Consider the following 13194-nt stretch of genomic DNA (forward strand, 5'->3'; position numbering starts at 1 on the left):
AAAGGAAAAGGAAGTGGGAACAGGAGGGCCTGAATTAAAGGCCTAGTGTTGGCACGTGCGCACGCGCGCGCGCGAGCACACACACACACACACACACACACACACAGATGAGACTATGAGTCATGCATAGCTCTGCTTGTAAGAAGAAAAAATTAAACATAATTTGCCTTGCTTTGGAGCGCTTGGAAGTATTTATGACAATTAGGATGTACTTACAAACTGGAGTCCACTGAATTGCATAAACTTAGCATGTGACCTGGAGATGGTAACAACAAAATGTTGGAAGGAGAAGGTCCAAGCTCTCCCAAAAAACCATTAACAGTCTACCTGTCCACTGTCTAGTTAATAGTGATATAGTTACTGGTAAACAGAGAATTATGTGTAGAAACAGCACAGATATCCAGTGGAAAAAAATAAGACTCAACTTGTTCAGGAATTTCACTGTATTTTTATCCAACATGGCCCAAAGCTACTACCACAGTGTGGTACTGGTCTGTAAGTAGCAGCAACAGCAAACAATATATTTTTTCAATGCATGGTAGCTGTACTCATGTTTGCTGTACCACTTGAGCCATATTTCTCTCTGGGCTTTTCCTTAGATATTTGGAGAAGAAAGACTCTCCTGGACTTTTTTTTATCAGTCATGGGGTTTGAACCCGGCGCTTAAGTGCTGTCCCTCAGTCCTTCAGCTCAAAGTGAGCAGTTCTAGCACTTGAGCCACAGTGGCACTTCCAGTTTTCTGGTGGTTTATTGGATGTAAGAGTCTCATTGACTTTCCTGCCAAGGTTGGCTTTGAACTATGATCCTCAGATCTCAGCCTCCTGAATAGCTAGGATTACAGGTGTGAGCCACCAGTGTCCGGCACTCTCCTGGACTTCTATGCCCCAGCTTGTTTTGAACCTTGTTCCTCTGATATCAGTCTCCTGAGTAGCTAGATTTATAGGACTGAGCAATTAATACTCAGCTATGACTGCAATTAATTCTATTATTTTGTAGAGTTCATGGGAAAAGTAATTCACTCCAGTGCTTAGCTTTGTGAATAAGATTGGTTACTGACTCAATCTCACTTTGTATTATAAGTGTATTCACATAAATAGCAATATTGAACCAACTTGTACAACTTGTGATAAAAAGCTGGGTGCTGGTGGCTCAAGCCTGTAATCTTAGCTACTCAGGAAGCTGAGATCTGAGAATCACAGTTCAAAGCCAGCCTGTGCAGGAAAGTCCGTGAGACTCTCATCTCTAATAAACAACTAGAAAACCGGAAGTGGCACTGTGGTTCAAGTGGTAGAGCGCTGTACTTGAGCTGAAGAACGCAGGGACAGCACCCAGGACCAGAGTTCAAGCCCCATGACTGACAAAAAAAAAATAAAACTTGTAATAAAAAACCAACAGGCTCATACTAAATCTTCAATGCAGTAGTTTAGCTGTCCTTGGCTGGACATTGTCAAATTTGTCTCAATGAAACACTGGCTTAATGAATACCAGAAATTTTAATATATAAAACATCTTTAGAATTAATCACTACAGATCATGAGAAACTTTTGATGATGTTATAAAGATGCTTATTTACTGCTGAAATATATTTTCTTTGTTATTTTTATTATATATAAATGTATTGGAAAGATGCTCTACAGAGTGGTTACAGTTACATGAGCAAGGTAATGAGTCCATTTCCTACCCAACATTGTTACCTCCTCCTTCATTTTTCCCTTACCATCTTCCCCACCTCCCCAATTCCTCCCTTCCCTTCTCTCAAAGTTGTAAAGTTCATTTTCAACATAGTGTCTTGTACATCTTGATGCTAAAATGGGTCATCCTGTATCATTTAGTTTAATTCAGGAAATTATAAACTGATCAATTTATTTACATGTGCACTGAAACTTTTAACATTTTAAAAATATTTTTTAATGTAAAGATACTCTACAGAGGGGTTACAGTTACATGAGCAAGGTAAAGAGTACATTTCCTATTGAGCATTGTTACACCTTCCTTTATTTTTCCCCTACCATCCCTTTAGTCACCACCTCCCAAATCCTCCCTCCCCTCTCACCCTCATCCCCACCCACAAAATTGTAAAATTCATTTTCAACATTCTGTCTTGTATATCTCATTGTTTCAATGGGTCAACCTATATCCTTATTTCAGCATTTTGTTATTTCCCTTCCCCTCCCCAAATTAGAAAAATGTATATACAAGATGCAGAACACCAGAATCAAATACAGTGACAACAGAGGTTGTCCATTGGGGAAAGAAAATACAAAGAAACAAAAAAAAATCACATAGTACATTATAAGTACATTAAAAAGACCAGCAAAAAGATTAAAACCTCTTTTGTACCTAAGTTGGGGTTCATTTTACTTAGCATCCAGTTATATGGTCATATGTATGTAGCTTTTGATCTCTTCTGTTTAACCTAGACATATACTAGGTATTGCAGGTAGGGGAAACCATGGGACCTATATTTCTTTAAATCTGGCTTACCTCACTTAATATATTTTTTCCACAAGTCTATCCATTTCCTAACAAATGGAGCAATGTCATTCTTTCTGATGGAGGCATAGAATTCCATTATATATATATATATATATATATATATACACACACAAACACATATATATATATACACACATATATACACACACACACACACACACACACATATATATATATATATATATATATCACATTTTCTTGACCCATTCATGTACTGAGTGGCATCTGGGTTGGTTCCATTTCTTAGATATGGTAAATAATGCTGCAATAAACATAGTTGTGCTGGAGGCTTTAGTATGGTTTGTTTGTGATCCTTTGGGTAAATGTCTGAAAGTGGGATTGTTGAGTCACAGGGGAGCTCTACGTGGAGTCTTTTGAGGAACCTCCATACTGTTTTCCAAAGTAGTTGAACAAGTTTACATTCCCACCAAATATGCAATTGGGTTCCCTTTTGGCCACATCCCCTCCAGCATCTTTTGTTATTAGAGTTCTTGATTATAGCCATTCTAAGGGGATGAGGTGGAATCTCAATGTTGTTTTGATTTGCATTTCTTTTACACGTGAAGAAGTTGAGCATTTCTGCATGTGTCTATTGGCCATTCTTATTTCCTACATACAGAAGTCTCTCTTTAACCCTTTAGGCAATTTATTAACTGGGCGGTTGTTTCTTTGTGGATTTGTTGTTGGGGGATTTAATTTTTTGAGTTCTAAGTATATTTTAGATATGAGAGCCTTGTCCATTGTATGGATAGTGAAGATCTCCCACTCTGTGGGATTTCTATTGATCTTGCTACCTATATCATTTGCCAGGCAGAAGCTCTGCAGCTTCATGCAATCCCATTTGCCCAACCTTTCTTTGATTTGTGGTGTTTCTGGATCTTTATTAAGAAATTTGGCCTGTGCCAAGGAGACCTAGAGTTTCTCCTATTCCTTCCTGTAATTTTTTATGGGTGTCTACTTTGACTTTGAGGTCTTTGATCTATCTGGAGTTGATTCTGGTGCAGGGTGATATATTGGGATAGAGCTTCAGTTTTCTACAGGTGTTTAACCAATTTTGCCAGTACCATTTACTGAAGAGGCTGTCTTTCTTCCATTCTATTTTTTTAAGCTCTCTTATTAAAGATTAGGTGGCTATAGGTCTGTGGGTTCATTTTTGGGTCTTTAATTCTATTCCATTGGACCTGAGGTCTATTCTTGTGCCAGTACCAAGCTATTTTGATTACTATGGCTTTGTAGTAGAGTTTGAAGCTTGGTATTGATATTCTTCCAGCCCTGTTCTCTCTGCTAAGGATTGTTTTTGCTATTCAGGGTCTTTTATTGGTCCATATAAATGTTTGGACTGCTTCTTCTATTTCCTTGAAGAATGAGGTTAGGATATTGATAGGTATTGCATTGAATTTGTAGATAGCCTTTGGAAGTATTGCAATTTTCACGATGTTAATCCGCCCAATCCAGGAGCATGGGAGGTTTTCCCACTTCTTCAGTTCTGCTTTAATTTCCTTTTTCAAGTTTTTAAAGTTTTCATCACAGAGGTTTTTCACTTCTTCAGTTAACTCCAAGTATTTTATTTTTTGTGGGGCTATTACACAAGGAGTTGCTTTCCTGATTTCAACCGCACTCTTCTCATTATTGGCATATGGGAAAGCCATTGATTTTTGAGGGTTAATTTTGTGTCCTGCTACTTTACCAAAGTTTTGAATCAGTTCGAGTAACTTGAGAGTGGAGTCCATGGGGTTCTTTAAATACAAGATCCTGTTATCTGCAAAGAGGGAGAGTTTTACTTCTTCTTGTCCTATTTGGATCCCTTTTATGTTTGCATCTTATCTTAATGCTCCTGCTAGGGATTCTAATACTAAATTGAAGAGAAGTTGAGAGAATAGACATCCTTGTCTTGTTCCTGAATTTAGAGGAAATGGCTTTAGCTTTTTGACATTAATTATAATGCTGTCATATACAGCCTTTATTATATTGAGGAATGTTCCATGGATTCCTACTTTTTCCAGAGCTTTCATCATAAAGGAGTGTTTGATCTTATGAAATGCTTTTTTCTGCATCTATTGAGCTAAGCATGTAGTTTTTATTCTTGCTCTTGTTGATGTGATTAATTGTATTAATAGATTTGCATATATTGAACCAGCTTTGCATCCTGAAATGAATCCCGTTTGATCATGATGTATGATTTTTTTTAATGAGTGGCCACAATTTAGGTGAGAAGCTTTACATCAATGTTCATCAAAGAAATGGGTCTATAGTTCTCTTTCTTCGATGAGTCCCTGCCTGGTTTTTGGGATGAGGGTTATGATGGCTTCATAAAAGGAGTTTGGTAGTGAACTTTAACTTTTAATTTCATTGTAGAGTTGGAGGAGTATTGGTGTGAGTTCTGCTTTGAAGGCCTTGTAGAATTCAGCTGTAAAATCATTCTGGTCTTGGGCTTTTCTTGGGTGGGAGGTCTCTTATTACTCTTTCTATTTTGATGTTTGATATAGGTCTGTTAAGTTGGCTTAACTAATCTTGATTTTGTTTTGACATGTCAATATTTGCTAGAAACCTGTCCCTTTGTTCCAGGTTCTCAAGCTTATTAGCATAAAGGTTTGAGAAGTATTCCCTTATAATGTTCTGAATTTTGGTTTTTTTCTGTGGTGATGCTACCAGTCTCATTTCTGAGTTAGTTTATTGGGTGTGTTCTCTTCTTTTTCTAATAAGATTTGCTAAGGATCTATCAATTTTGTTATTTTTTTAAAGAACCAATACTTGTTTTCTTGATTCTTTCTATTGATTTTTAAATTTTATTTATTTTAATTTTATTTTTTTCTTCTTGTTTATATTGTGAAAGTAGTGTACAGAGGGGTTACAATTACATAGGTAAGATAATGAGTACATTTCTTATCAAGCATTAAATTCATTTAATTCTGATTTAATTTTAATTATTTCTTTCTGTCTACTGGATTGGGGTTTAGCTTGCTGGTCTTTTTCAAGGAGATTCAGATGTCTCATTAAATTGTTGGTTTCAGATCTCTCCAATTTGTTGGTGTAGGACTCAGAGCTATAAAGTTGCATCTGAGTACTGCCTTTGCTGTGTCCCAGAGGAGCTGGTAATTCGTGTGTCCATTTTTGTTGAATATCATGAACATTTGAATTTCCTTTCTAGTCTCTTCTATGACCCACTGGTGGTTCAACAGTGTGTTGTTCAGCCTCCATGTGTTACAGGATTTTTTTTGGTGGCTTTTGGTGTTGAATTCTAATTTTATTCCCTTTTGGTCTGAGAGTATGCAGGACATAATTTCAATGTTTCTGAATTTGGACAAATTTCATTTGTGACCTGAAATGTGGTTAATTTTGGAGAATGTTCCATGTGCTGCTGAGAGGAACATGTATTTGATAGATATCTGTGAGGTCCAGTTTATCTCTGTAGTTGTTTAAATCTAAGGTTTCTCTGTTGAGTTTTTGCTGGGTTGATCTATGCAGCAGGGATAGTGATGTGTTAAAGTCCCTAATAATTAATGTCTTTAGATCTATGTGTGATTTCAGGAAAAGCAGTGTGTCTTGGATAAATTTGGGTGCTCTGTATTTGGTGAATAGATATTTAGAATTGTAATATTCTCCTGAGGTAGAGAACCCTAGATTAGTATGTAATGACCTTCTTACTTCTTGCAAATTTTAATTTGAAGTCTATTTCATCTGATATTAGGATTGCAACTCCTGCCTGTTTCTGGGAGTGTTTCCTCGGTAGATTTTTTTCCACCCATTCACTTTCAAAATATGTTTGTTTTTGTGGGCAAGGTGTACCTCTTGAAGGCAGCAGATAGAAGGATCTTGCTTTTTGATCCAACTAGACAGTCTATGTTGTTAATTGGAGAGTTAAATCCATTAATATTGAGAGTTAAGACTGAGAGGTGTTTGGTAGTTCTTGCCATGTTATCCACCTTCATGGAGCTGTGCCAACCTGGTTCTTCCTATGATTTTTGGATCTCTGTTTGGGACCGTTTGTTTGTTTGTTTGTTTTGACCTTTAATATGCTCTTGTTGGTTTTCTATGTGTAGGACATCTTTAAGTATCTTTTGTAGGGCTGGTTTGGTGGAGATAATTATTTGCTGTAGAAGGTTTTTATTGACCTATTATGAAGGACAGTTTAGCTGGGTACAGTATTTTTGGTTGATAGTTGTTTGTCTTTAGGGCATTGATTTCATCATTCTAGGATCTTCTTGCTTTAATTGTATCTGCTGAGAAAACTGAAGTTATTCTTATTGGTTTGTCTTTTTTTTTATGTTTCAGTTTTTTGGGTCTGGTCATGGGGCCTGAACTCTGGGCCTGTGCACTGTCCTTCAGCTCTTCAGCTCAAGGCTAGCTCTCTACCACTTGAATCACAGCTCCACTTCCAGCTTTTTTCTTTTTGCTTATGTGGTGATGAGAAATTGAACCCAGGGCTTCGTGCATGCAAGACAAGCTCTCTACTACTGAGCCACCTTCCCAGCCCCTGGTTTTTCTTTATAGGTGATTAATCTTTTCTCCTTGACAGCTTTAAGGATCCTTTCTTTGGCCTGAATTGATCCAGTACATTTTACAATGTGACAGTGGGATGTTTTGTTCTGGTCTGGTCTATTTGGGGTTCTAAAGGATTCTTATATGTGCATAGGCCTATCTTTTTGCGTGTTTGGGAAGTTCTCTGCTAGGATCCTATTAAATAAAATTCCTAGACCATTAACTTCTATCTGTAGGTGCTCCTCTACACCCATTAGTCTCAAATTAGGCTGTCTGATGGTGTCTTCTACATGTTGAATAGGTCTATCATAATTCTTGGATTTGTCTTGAATAGTTGTCTGTTCTTTCTGGATAATATCTAGGCTGTATTTAATCCCAGAGATTAGATCTTCTGCATGGTCTAACCTATCAAGACTTTCTATTTTGTTTTTTATTTCCTTTCTTTTTAATTGGTCAGACTTGATGGCTTCAAATTCTTTGTTGAAGCTTTTTTTTTTAGATCTTATGGACTTCTTTACTTCCTTAATTTGTTTTTCAGTATTCATTCTCAGATTCCTTAGTTGATTGGTTATGGTTTCATTGTTTTTATTTCTCTTTGTAATGTAGACTACAGCTTTAATTCTTTTTCTTCACTCTTGATTAAATATTGGACATACATAATGAATTCCTGTTAAATTTGTATCCATGAGGTCAAAAAGAACAGTCTCTGTCCAGCCACAGGAGCAACAGCAATGAATTCCAAGTATCAGCATGTTGGACTAAATGATGGCCATGCTATCCCACAACTGGGCTTCGGTACCTATGTACCCAAAGAGGTCACAAGGATGCTGATTGGTTTGAAGGTTGAAAAGAAAAATAGATTTAGAATGACCTGAGGGCAATATGGATGGCAAAGTCACATATTTCTAGTATGACTCTGGGATGGTCAATCAGTGCTCAGTTTTCCTAAGATAGTGCTTGTCATGTACAAGAGAGAACATTGTGAGAGTGGATCAAGTCATAACCTGTTTATTCTGAGCATTTTGCTTTGTACTAATTGGTCATTGATTTCATAGCTTGGTGGGGAATAAACAATAAAAGTTAGCAGGCTAAAGCTGTCCATCAGCTTTGATGCCTGGAAAGATACCAGTAGCACTAGAATTGTTTTTTTTTTTGCTTATTTCCTACAATAGAAAGTCTTGCTTTCTTGTGGGGATCCAGAGAAATCAAGGTGAGAAAAGTTAACTTGTTTCCTAAGATCAATCGACTTTGATTCTTGTTCCTGGACTTTGTTAATTTTTCAGGAATAAAGGTAGGGAAGACTGAAGGACACCACCACATACTCATCTCTGGTGAATCTCCGGGTGCTGAAACAAGTATTAGATCAGGATTGTAGGAACAAGAAAAGTTTTGAGCTTGAAAAGTTTCTGAAATTTTTTAAATAAATGTTAAAAATCTGTGTTTTCGTTTGCCTTTTAAGAAATCGTTTACTGAATGAACTTTAAAATTGTGACCCAATTTTGGTAGAGGAGGCACTAAGTCCAACCATACCCTCTCTAAATCAAAGAGCTTTAGTTTTGAGGGTTGGTGGCTACACCAATTATCTTTTACATGATGGAGTTAATTACTTATTTATAAATCTAAGACCTTTGAGTATATATTGTTTTTCTCCCAGAACTTTGTTCAATTTTACAGAGAAAATGACTATACATAAAAATGTTAACAAAACTTTTATACCGTATCTCAAGAACACTGGCCCTGGATAGCACCTGGGAAATTTGGTATTTTACTGTTTTGTGACATGTAAGGGTGGTATGCTTTTTATTGCTTTTATAACCAGAGAGGGAGTTAAGGATTGGAATTTTGGGTGTCCTAACAGAGACAGGACCACTAGGTAAATAGCACTGGCAAAATATATCCTTTGAAATGACTTGAACTTTCCTTGTAGACATGTGCCATGCATTGTAAAAATTCAGTGCTCAAGATTATGTTCTATGTCTCTCCTATGAGAACTCAACTAAGGTTGGATCATATACCTTTTGCATTTTCTTCTATACACATTTTTCCTGTGCTGATTCTATGTTTTAATATTATTATGTAAAGCACAGGGTGGTGCTATCTATATCCTGAGTCCTGTAAATCTTTCTAAATCATTCTAGGAATTCATTGGAACAAGAGCTTCTGGAATCTTCCAATGTCACTGATTAATTAGCATTGACTGTGTTTGAAGTCCAAAAAAAAGCAAAATTCTGTTTTTAAGTAGAGACTACCACATGAAAACAGGTTTGGCTTGATGCCTCCAAATGCATCATTAGGTACAACACAGATAAAAATGAGTTCATGGAAAGGTGATTATTTCTGTGACCATCACAATTGCTGTTTGGATAACCCTTTGTCATACAGTAAAGGTGGGATTTAAATTCACAGAGTTGTTACCCTGTTACATGATTAAGTGATCTGAAGATGACACTGGAATAGGAAGTGCTTTCTAATCATGTTAACTATCTACTTTGTTTCCAATGTGCTACCTCCTAACATTTATCTCCAACTTCTGTTTTTCTTTTCCTTGTTGATCTAGATTCCTAGAAGTAATGTAATTGAGGCCACCAAAATAGCTATAGATGCTGGCTTCCGGCATATTGACACTGCATATTTGTATGAAGTGGAAGAGGAGGTAGGGCAGGCCATCCAAAGCAAGATTGAAGAGGGCACTGTGAAGAGAGAAGACATATTCCTTACCTCAAAGGTATGCTGCCTATAATGGGTCGATGCAAATTCATTGTAATATGATTTGGGGAAGAATTGCATGACTGGAGCAGTAGTTGGAAGAATTGTTCTTGGTGCTACTATTGTTTTTCACATTTAAGATTTCGTATTAAAAACAGAGTAAAATAATTACTACCTTACTCTCTATGAATTGATAGATTGACAGTCACTTAAACATTAAAAGTCTCAACTTGAATCATTGTTTTAAGAGGTACTATGGGACCACTCAGATCTATGGTCAAATCACAGTGTTCTTCATGCCCAGAGTAACTTTCTAAAACATTATTTTTACTATTCGGTATATTAAATCTTAACTTTATTCTTGGGATAGATCAGTATGAGAATTTGCTGGGTATTAAACAAAACATTGCTAAAGTGGTTTTTTTGCCCAGTACATTTTAAAATATTCAAATATCTTTCCCTTCATTTATGGAAATAAAGGTATGTGGATATGTCTCTACTGATTTGAAGAGATGAGATGTTCAGAGAAATAGTAATTCTATAATCTCTTTGGAATAGGATTCAGAGTTTGGATAATTTTATTAATTGTCCAAAATGCTATCTCAAGTAATTTCCTTCCATTGTCCAGCAAATTATTTTAACAATGACATGGCCCTGACAGGTCAAGGAAACCTAAGAATAAAGGCATTAATTTTCCCCTATGGACACCGATATCTTCCAAGTATAAAACTTATCTGAATTTGGTGAATCAGATTCTCAATTGAGGTAAACCATCAATCCAGCACAATTTGTATTTTTTAACATTTGCAGCTCTGGTGCACATTCAATTGACCAGAGCTAGTCCAGCCTTGTCTGGAAAGATCACTGAAGAAAATACAGTTGGATTATGTGGATCTCTACCTTATTCATTTTCCAACTTCATTGAAGGTAGGCTATTTGCATCATCTAACTGAAGCATATAACTACATATGTTCATGATAATTATTTCCATAAATGATTGAGAAGAAGCTTTGATCAACAATTTATGTAAGCTTTGGTTAAAAATTGATAGAATGACCAAGAATACTTCATATGAGCTTATTGAATTATGTAAATAGACAGGTGAATGAATGGCTAGATTTAGATTTAGTCTTCAGCTATTTCTTTTTTCTTTTTGTCAGTCATGGGGTCTGAATTCTGGCCCTGGGTGCTGTCCCTCAGCTCTTCATCTCAAGGTTTGTGCTCTACCACTTGAGCCACAGTGCCACTTCTGGCTTTTTCTGCTTATGTGGCACTGAGGAATGGAACCCAGGGCCTCATACAAGCAAGGCAAGCACTCTACCACTAAGCCACCTTCTGAGCCCTCAGCTTTTTCTGTTTCTCCATCCCTTACATTTTTATTACTGGAGGCTTGCTTGTGTTTTGTCACAGCGTTGCCCACAATGTCAAATAATATTTGGATAGTTCATGTGTCCTGACCCTTACCCTTTGATAGCTTGATTGCATCTTTCAGTATTAGAATCATTCTCTCTGACAACTTTCGGTTAACCATTTCTGGCTTCACTTATTTGCTTTGGACTCACATGTATTCAAATCTTTAAAGAAAACTGATTATCCTGAATCAAGATTGAAATCCATTGTTGTGGAAGATCATGGCCATGTAATTGTTGATTTTCCCAGTGAGAGAGAAGTATTTCCCTGGAGAAAGTGAAGCAGAGAAGTAACACAAGTCTCAGGGAGATCTCTTTGGGATGTGAAACCAATATTTAATAATACTTATAATTGATAGGGGATTACAACTACATAGACTCCTAAAGACATTCCTTATTACTCTCATTCAAGCATCTTTGTAAGCATAAGTAAGTGGAGGAGTCCTTCATTAATGCTCATTTACTGTTTCATTCCTGAAGTGTACAAAGGACTTTGGCTCTGGGTAGGATGACAGTACTTGTTGAGGTTGCTGTAATGTCTGCTTTTATTGCAGCATGGAGAAGAATTCTTTCTGAAAGATGAGCATGGAAAATTGAAATTTGACACAGTGGATCTCTGTGACACATGGGAGGTGAGTACTTGAAGAATAGACCTGAGAGGATGCCTAGAGAGTCAGGTCATGTCTCCAACTCCAAGAATGGAATCTGTACCCTTAAAATCTAGAAACTCATGACATTTACAATGGTTTTTTGCTGGAGTGATAGGGGAGAAAGCATTAGTGGAAAGTAAAAGACATGAATGTCTGAACAGAATTGATGACAAGAAGAGTGATCTCTTGCTTCCTTATGCAGTGATGTCTCTATTTCTCCAAGAAGCACACAAAATTCTTTCTTTGTATGTGAATTCTTCATATGTGAATATATTCTCCAAATGTCTTGACCATTTTTCCTCTACCAACAATCATATGGAGTCAGTTCATTGTTTATTGATAGCGTTTCCTTCATCAGCTCCATTTTGCATTTATATTGATTCAACCAATGGTACAGATGGATCGGCAGAACTCCTTCCTTTTTAGGCCATGGAGAAGTGTAAGGATGCAGGATTGACCAAGTCCATTGGGGTATCCAACTTTCATCGCAGGCAACTGGAGAGGATCCTGAACAAACCAGGGCTCAAGTACAAGCCTGTCTGCAACCAGGTGAGTTCCTGCTTCCTCTTCTCCGTCTCTTATTCACTGACTTGTTGCTGTGTTTCCTGCCAGCTATTACTTTTACCTTCTCCCCTGTTTAACTTAGTTTTGTGGAATGGAAGATTCTAAGAACAAGGATAGGGGGGATGGCCAACTGTTTTTGTGCCTAGTGAGAGATTCATAGTGTCCAGTGCATGGAAGAATCTGGAGGATGTAAATGACATCAAGGTGGGCTACAGTCATTAGACTTCAGAGGCAAAGTACTTATTGTTGGCCTATGAATGATGGGGAGATTGGATTGACGATGATGTCATGTATAAATAACAAGGAAGTCCCATAAAATCACCAATTTGGAAAGGAGCAGTGGGAGAAGGAAGGCAGTGTGGAGATCCATGTGAAGGGTCTGTTGAGTGGATGCTTTGGTACTTTGTGCTGTTGTGTCTGGCTTCAGGATTCTTGGCTAGCGACATAGGTGCATGGAGTGTAAAGTGGGGGCTGCCAAAATGATCGCACAGATCAAATATCTGTTGGTGGGGATCTTAGTGAAATCCATACATGGAAACTTAGAGTAAAACACAGAGCTGACTCAATGCCTGAAAACCTCTAAGTCAACTCCTCTTTTCTGCTTTGTTTTTTAAAATCACATCTAGTCTGTGCCTGGTTTGAGGCTCTATATTACTGCCTTCAACATTGTTTTGAACACAAGCTGGTCATACTGTTTAAATTTGTGGACAGTGACACAATCCTAAGATTTCCCAACATGAATGTGAAGGCAATTTTATTAGTTTTTTTTTTGCATCGAGACTTTTATTTCTTTTTTTTTTAATTTTATTTTATTTGTGAATAAACTGTACAGAGGGATTACATTTGCATGGGCAGGATAATGCGTACATTTCTTACCAAGCATTGCAGCC

General features: G+C 37.1%; 1 protein-coding gene and 1 pseudogene across 1 annotated transcript in view; both read left to right on the forward strand.

Moving 5' to 3' along the window:
• Positions 1-13194, forward strand: part of LOC105980410 (aldo-keto reductase family 1 member C4-like) — a 293440-nt gene that overhangs the window by 136723 nt on the left and 143523 nt on the right. The window lies entirely within an intron of this gene.
• Positions 7675-13194, forward strand: part of LOC105980419 — a 21337-nt pseudogene continuing 15817 nt past the window's right edge.

This window comes from Dipodomys ordii, unplaced genomic scaffold (genome assembly GCF_000151885.1).
Source record: "Dipodomys ordii isolate 6190 unplaced genomic scaffold, Dord_2.0 Scaffold9, whole genome shotgun sequence".
NCBI lineage: Eukaryota > Metazoa > Chordata > Mammalia > Rodentia > Heteromyidae > Dipodomys > Dipodomys ordii.